This window comes from Alnus glutinosa, chromosome 5 (assembly GCF_958979055.1).
Source record: "Alnus glutinosa chromosome 5, dhAlnGlut1.1, whole genome shotgun sequence".
In the NCBI taxonomy this organism is placed as follows: Eukaryota; Viridiplantae; Streptophyta; class Magnoliopsida; order Fagales; family Betulaceae; genus Alnus; species Alnus glutinosa.
In genome coordinates, this window is record NC_084890.1 from 15,163,058 (window position 1) to 15,171,789 (window position 8,732).

Consider the following 8,732-nt stretch of genomic DNA (forward strand, 5'->3'; position numbering starts at 1 on the left):
TTACGCTTTGAAATTCCATCTAGTAGAAGACAATATCGGAGGAGGGAATATCAGGATTTGACCCTTTTGCAATTGCTTCTTCACCCACTTGACGATGTCTTCGTCCTGCTATGTGAACACTACGGGTCGCTTCCCATTTAGGAGCTCCAGCAAGACTATGTCGAAACTGTAGACGTACGTCCAATTCTTTTTCGGCTTCGCCTGTTAGGACTGCCTCCGGGGACACATAGCCCAAAGTCCCAACCAAAGTTGAAGCGGAGACTTCCGTTGGGGTTGTGGTGGTGAGTCTGTCTAGCCCGAAATCTGGCAAATGGGCTTCAAAATCGGCGTCGAATAGAACGCTTTGAGGCTTGACATCACCATGGAGGAACTGTGCAGGAAGGTCAAGCCACAGGCGATTCCAAGAGCGATGAGGTGGCGCATTGGCCAGTTGAGGACATGGCCTTCTTGGTGAGACGCTTCTTGGAGAAAGCTTGCGAGGTTTTTTCCATTTGGCATGTAGTCGTAGATTAGGAGTCTCATGTCAGGGGCCCCAGTGTAGAAGCCTCAAAGAACTGTTAGATTTTGGTGCTTCACTTTGCCTAGAGACTCTGCTTCTTTTCTGAACATGTTCTCGTCCAGTGCCCCATTTGGGATTCTCCAGATTGAGAGCACCATTCCATCACTGTAGCTGGCCTTGAAGACCAAACCATACTGTGTCCTACTCAGCACGTTCTCTTCATCGAACTGCCTAGTTGCCTCAATTGTCTCCGCCAGTGTGATTTTGTTGTTGAACATTACAAGCTTCGGACCCCCATTATCTGTGCTACTTCCACGACTTCCACTTGCTCAGGCATTTGTTCTTCCTGGACTCCTTTTCTTCTCTCCAGACGCTCTTTCCTTGAGCCTCTTGCACCACCTCAAGAGGCTGAAAATGTAGAAACAGCAACACAATGCTAGTAGGTAAGCCCCACAAGCTGTAGTGTTCTTTATTTTCTAAGTAGCTTTTCTGATAATGAACTAAAGGAAATGGTGGAAAGAATTGATAAAATGGAAGAATGGAGAATGGAAATGGATAATACTTTTGTTATTAAAGAAGAAGACGTTAGGTTACGTTGATTCTAGCCCAACCCAAGCTCCCAAAAGAAATGGATACTACTAACTGCATACCAGAATTATAGCTAACAGAACAACACGTGTACTTACACGTTTAAGCCTGACTCAAATACAAGTGCACTAAACACTCATCAATCCACGTGCGCACTATCAGTTTACTCTAGTTACTTCTAGTGCTTTTCTTCATCTTCCTTCATTTCCTTCTTCTAGCCTTTTCTCGGCACCACCACTCAAATCTTCAACTAAATCAACCGTCCAAAAGTGATCATTACACAAGCAGCCACAACAATCAACAGAATCAGCCTTTTCCTCCTATTCCTCTCCACCATACTATTACAATTTCGATTCAATGGCTTCCCACATAGGTATTGATTACCCGAAAATGCCGATGGATTGTTAAACCTAGAATGTATTTACAATAGGTGATATGTCGTATTTTTTTTTTCTGCGGATGTAAACAAGTGTGACGAAAAAATAAGAAATCTACTTTCCTGTGACATACATTGCTACTTTTCATGTTCATGCAAAGCCCTATAAAAAGGTGAATCAAAATTTAACAAGATTTAGAGTAGTCTTTCACATTTTGAGACCTTTGCACTTTGCACCCTACAACTCTATTCACCTCTGTTTTCATGTTTAAAAACAGAGCTTCATTCCCTATGATCCCTCATGTAGTTTTCTATTTCCCTGGTGTTGCATGCAGTCCTCAAGGCTTGCCACAATTGTTTCTTACATTGAATAGGTGGCATTTTGCGCTCTTGCCACCGCAACATAGGTGGGCCTTGTTTGTTTGCGGTTGTGTCCACCTCTCCCTATGCCACTTCGACACTAGCAGGTACCACCAAAATTTGTTTATATGTAAGGATACTACAACAAAGCAAGCCACAAGGAAGAAGAGAGAAAAGAAAGAAAACCGAGATGACTTTCAAGTCTCACTTCCAAAGCCATGTAAGCTTTATGACTTCCTTTCTTACTGCATGTTCTTTTTTTTTTTTTTTTTGTCTTTTTTAGTCTTCCACCACACCAAAATGAACTCTAATTAATCATATCATCATATTTATCTTCTTTCTGGGTAGAGCTATCTTTGAAAGATAAAAGAGCTAATGTTTTACATTTCAAATGGTAAGTACATTATGGTATGTATGGAAAATAGATCTGGCCAGAGCATTGGTTGCTCCTGATACATACTATCCAACTAGAACACCTGGCCATAAACATTATAACATGAGTGTTCTTCAGCAGCATGTAGCTTTTTTTTTGACTTTGACGACAATGGGATCGTTTATCCCTGAGAGACTTATTACTGGTAAATCTCATCTACAGGCTTGCTTCAAGAGATTACCTTTGTAATTTATATCTTATACATTACATATTGAGCTCAGAATTTGCAAATGAAAGCAATGGACAAGTTTTAACGTCAGCGAAAGCTGAAGCACCAACGACAGCCATCTGAATTTAATGGCTATCTTGTCCAAGCAAGGCTCCAAGCATACCTAATGAGCTCTTTTTGAAGAGCAGCGCCTTGTTTGGTTCGCCAGTGGGAAGTAGCACCAAACCCAGTGGTGACACCATAACTGTTAGTTCCTGGGGTCATGTTGTCCATGACCCAGTCCCTGCTGGCCTTCACGCCGGCCCTAGATGACTCTGAAGCTCTCCACCCTCCTTCGGCACAGTCCGCACAGTCGGCACACTGTGAAGCTCTCCACGATCGTGAACACTAGAAAAAAACCAAAGTAAAAAATGCCCAAATCGCATAGGTTATTACCAAATGACATTATTGTAATAACTATATTTATTTTGTCTATTTATTTCAATAATTTGCTGTCTTGTTTCAAAGGGCATGATGGGAATTTCAACGTTAGGGAGAGGGGTATTTTCGGGCCTTTGAGCTAAAAGAGTCATGTGCCGTGCACATGACTCGATTTCCAACCATTTAGACCGCAAAAAGTGACCGATGGGGCCAAAAAATAAGCAAATGGTAGTTTGGGGGGCCGGACTGCAAGCGCTGGTAGTTCGGGGGGCCATCTGGAGAACGGGTGGTAGTTTGTGGGACTTTTTTGTATTTAACCCTTTATAAATTGTGTTGTATTTTTTGAAACAAATTTTCCACTGTCTACCATTTACAATAATATAATTTATTAAAAAATTTATAACAAAGGTCAAAACCCTAAACCCTAAACCCTAAACAACCATAAACAACCCACAACCCTAAACAAACCCTAAAAAATAAACCCTAAACCCTAACCCTAAACCCTAAAACCTAAAACAAAACAAAAACCCTAAACCCTAAACAACCATAAACAACCCACAACCCACAACCCTATTTATTAAACAATTTAATTGGCCATGTTACTAATATTTTTTTTATTTAATTTAAGTTTAACTATAGATGTGCAAATGTTCTAACAATTGCATGGTGCTATTAATATATATGAATTTTACTGTCCATAGTGTAAAACCATTTTCTTTTTGACCATGCAAATTTAAAATAATATACGGAGTCCACAGTTTAAAACAAACGCTAAATTCAAACACTTTAAAAAATGGCCACGTTACTGATATTTTTTTCCCCTTTAATCTAAGTTTAATTGTTAGATGCGAGAGCGTTATAAAAATTTCAACCTTGCTATGATTACTATATTCGAAAAAAAAATGTGAAAGAAAAAGGGTTAATGTCGGAAGGTTCTAAAAATTTTAAAACAATACTCGGCAACAACATTTTAAAACAAATTAAATTAAAACAAGAGCAACGACCCGTTATTTTTTTTTATAAGTTTATACTCTAAGGAATTTAAGCACTTTAATTGCTGAAATCAAATATCTTAATTTGTTTCGGTCTTTTAAAAATTATATAGAGAAATATGGACAAGTCCTGGATGTCAGCATGTAGGGGTATGACACAGTATAATGACGAGTGTAGAGGGTTCATGGAATTTGCCGTTAGTAACTGTACAGCCGCCGATGGCAAAATTTACTGTTCATGTAAGTACTGTCGAAATAACTAGCGCCATGCCCCAGATTACGTTCTTGCCCACCTGACATGGCGTAGGGAATGGCTCCGAGATACAGTTTGTGTATGCACGGTGAGACCGCGAAAGGGTTTGGTGTTCCTTGTCCGTGTTTGAGTCATCCCAGTGTCACAGATTCGGCTGCCGGTAGCACTGAACAAGGTGAATGCACAGAACAGGGCGGAGGCCTGGAACAGGGTGGTGACATGCGCGCCATGTTGCGTGACGCCTTCTGGTGTGCACAATGTTGGTGAAGCCGTCAATAGCCAGTCGCAAACAGTTAATGAAGGAACCTCTGGAGGGGACACATTGAAGTACCACGAGTTGTTAAAGACTGTCGAGTGGCCACTTCTCCCTGGTACCAAGCATAGTGAATTGAGTGCTACTGTACACATGTACAACTTGAAGTGCATTGGAGGTATTAGTAACAATTTTTTTTTTTTTTTTTTTATTTTTTTTTTTATTTTTTTTTTATTTTATGATATTCTCAAGCTTATCAATCAATTGTTGCCTCCTTGCGATGAGACCTTGCTAGTTAATACATACGAGGCGAAGAAGTTTCTCAGTTCTATGGGTCTCGGGTATGAGAAGATTCCGGCGTGCCGTAATGATTGTATGTTATTCTGGAAAGACAACAAGGACTTAGATTCATGTACCGTATGTGGAGAATCTAAGTGGAAGGCTGATACACATTTAGATGAGGATGGTAAGGTCATATCATCGAGGAAAAAACGTCTAGTGAAGGTGTTGAGGTAGTTTCCACTCATCCCACGGCTACAGAGGTTATTCATGTCGAAGCATACTACGCCCTATATGAGATGGCCTGCAGAAGGCCGCACTAGGGATGGCTTATTGAGGCACTCGTCCGACGGTGATGCATGGAGATCATTCGACATTCTATATCCGGATTTGATGGCAGATAGTAGGAACGTGCGGCTTGGTTTGACAGCAGATGGATTTAATCCCATAGCACATGGCCCGTAATGCTTGTACTGTACAATTTGCCTCATTGGATGTGCATGAAATAGACGTCGTTCATCCTGTCACTGGTTATCCCTGGACCGAGCTCACCTGGTATGGATATCAATGTCTACCTTTAGCCATTGATTGATGAGTTGTTGGAACTGTGGAGTGTAGGGGTACGGACATTTGATGCTTCAAAGATGAAATTTTTTAATATACGAGCTCAATTGATGTGGACAATAAACGACTTGCCGGCATATGCAGATTTATCCGATTGGCCTAATAGGGGTGTGAAGGCATGTCATTGTTGTATGCATTCGACACATTCTAAATATTTGAAGAACGTCAAGAAATTTTGCTATATGGGGCACAAAAGATACTTGCCAACTGAACATCTGTGGTGACTTTAAATATTTGAAGAACGGCAAGAAATTTTGCTATATGGGGCACAGAAGATACTTGCCAACTGAACATCTGTGATGACTGAACAGAAGAACATTTGACGGTACTGAAGAATTAGAATGGCTCCAAATGTGCCATGCGGGGACGAGATCCTCCAACAGTTGGACGGAATTGCATTTGGGGATGAGAATGGGGGTAAGAAGAAGCGGAAGACGGCTGCAGCATGTTCTGATGATATTGTGTGGAAGAAGAAAAGTATTTTCTTTGGACTGTCGTACTGGAAAGACAATTTGCTTTGGCATAATCTTGATGTCATGCACATAGAAAAAAATGTCATGGACAATATACTTGGCACTATTTTCGACATCAAAGGGAAAACGAAGGACAACCTGGCAGCTTGGCTGAACTTCCAGGAAATGGGGTTGAGACCTAAATTGCATCCGTTCATAGCCGCAAATGGTAAGACATATATGCCCGCAGCTTGTCACACGATGTCCAAGGAGGACAAAGAAAACTTTCTGAAGGTTCTTCGAAATGTGAGAGTCCCGGACAGATATGCCTCGAACATTTCACGGTGTGTTCGACTCAAGGAACGTACGATTTCGAGGATGAAGAGCCATGATAGCCACGTACTGATGCAGCAACTTCTCCCAATTGCATTGCGCCAGTCACTGCCAGATAAAGTGGTTAGACCTATTGTGAAAATGTTTGCATTTTTCAGAGGCATATGCTCAACCAAGCTAACATAAGATGAGATGGACTAACTGCAGGGTGACGTCTGTATCGCTTTATGCAAGCTGGAGCAGGTATTTCCTCCAGGATTTTTTACCAGCATGGTCCACTTGGTCGTGCATCTTGTGTGCGAGTGTAGACTTGGCAGACTCGTGAAGTATAGGTGGATGTGCCCGACAGAGAGGTAAAATATGATATATATATATATATATATATATATATATATATATATATATATATATATATATATATATATATATATATATATATATATATATATATATATATATATATATATATATATATATATATATATATATATATATTAATTATTTTGATGTATTTGGTTGGACAAACTGAAAATGTCTTGATGTGCATGTGTGTACACTAGGAGCCTTTGGGGTTTCAAGTCTAATGTGCACAATAAGCGGCCCCTGAGTGGTACATTGCTGAGGGTTACATAGCGACCGAACTGGTGACGTTCTGTTCGAGGTATCTAGATAATGCACCAACCTTCCAGAACAGACCTCAGAGAAATCCTGATGGTTCAAAGGGGGCGAGAACGCGAGTTAGCCTGAACCGGTTGACAATGAACCAGATTCACCATTATATTGTGTTCAACTCTGAAGAGTTCCTCCATTTGCGGATGTAAGTAGTGTTTACATATTTAACAGGATTCAAATACAATTATTAAATGTAATTAGTACATAATTATATCCGCTGAATGTAGGATGCACAAGGACGCGCTTAGGCGATCATGCACTAGGGGTGGCATCACAGACGCACTTATTGAAGCCCAACATCATGAGCAGTTCTGCGAATGGTACCGTGCATATGTAAGGAAATAGTGGTATTTCTATATATAGTATATATACTGCCTGTTCAGTGTAATTTAAGATAGGATTTACATGCCGTAATTGACCAATGTGGTCTTCAATATTTGTAATACACACATGGGTCGATGGCCTGGACAATCAACGAAGGGAGGAATTGGGTCACAAATTGGTTATGCATTGTAGAGGGCTGAAGGTGGCAGCAGTCAAGTATAACAGGTACGTGGTCAATGGCAAACTGTTCCACATGCTTGCCCATGATGTGGGAAGGAGGACTCAGAACAATGGCATATGTGTGCCAACCGTAACTGCCTGTTCAGTGTAATTTAAGATAGGATTTACATGCCGTAATTAACCAATGTGGTCTTCAATATTTGTAATACACATATAGGTCGATGGCCTGAACGATCAACAGAGGGAGGAATTGGGCCACAAATTGGTTATGCATTGTAGAGGGCTGAAGGTGGCAGCAGTCAAGTATAACAGGTACGTGGTCAATGGCAAACTGTTCCGCACGCTTGCCCATGATGTGGGAAGGAGGACTCAGAACAGCGGCATATGTGTGCTAACCGTTGAAGGCGAAACGTACTACGGGCAGTTAACCGATATAGTTGAGGTCGAGTACTATGACAGAACTACGTACGTCCTATTCAAGTGCAATTGGGCGGACCCCACGATAGACAGGGGATTCAGAATAGACGATTATGACCTAGTGTTTGTCAACTTCAATCACCTCGTCCACAGGGGAGAACTGATTACTGATGACCCTTACGTGTTGACATCTCAGGTAGACAAAGTATTTTACGTCGAAGATGGAAGGAACCTAAATTGGGTTTGCGCCGTGAGGACTAAACCACGTAACGTGTACGACGTGGGTTAGGGGGAAGGGAGTAATGATGCAAGTGCAACCTATCACGAGTGCATACCGCTCGTATTAGGCACTGTTGACCAACATGATATGAATGATGAATTCAAGCACGACATGCCCGACATTGATCCGATTGAAGCTCCCGTTGGATTAGTGGTATATTCATTGTTGGTACAATTCACTTAAACTCAATATACATTTTTAATTTGTACCATATAGTAATTAATAAATGCAATCATTGTATAATTTGCATAAATCTCATTGTATAATTTGCATGTTCCTTGTTAATATATAATTTTAACGTGTTTAATAATTTGTCTACATTTGTTCGCAGGTATCGATGGACCAGAGACCCCCTCCTTGTACACATCAGGCACCACACCTACCCGCGCCCTCCACGATGACGTCCACAGCTTAGGAGTCACTGTGTATTGCGCTGTGGCCACACCACCCCGATGTCGCTTATAGACCATTGCTGCTGGGTATGGCGGGGATGACCATGTCAGATCACGAGCAGACCAGCTCAGCTGGTTATTCTTGTTCTCCATATTCGGTGCCGCCGACGTTCTTGAAAATGGGGATCACCTCACTGGGTCATGTGACTCGATGGTGGGTGTGAGAGGGTCATGATGGGATCAGCCCACATTGGGGTAATTTGTCGTACTTTCCGTACCCCTATACTGGACCTACGACATGTGGATCTGATAGTGAGACACATGATGATAGGTTTCTGCTGCTGCAGCTGGGGGAGAGGCAGATGCCGGTTACGGGGGTGAGACAGATGCCGGTACTGGGAAAGAGCCAGGGCCCGAAGCCTAGGGGGAGCCAGGC

At 41.7% G+C, this 8,732-nt stretch overlaps 1 pseudogene; it reads right to left on the reverse strand.

Annotated features, from left to right (window-relative positions):
* Positions 1-8,449, reverse strand: LOC133869016 (probable LRR receptor-like serine/threonine-protein kinase At4g36180; annotated as a pseudogene).
* Positions 8,450-8,732: the final 283 nt, after the last annotated feature.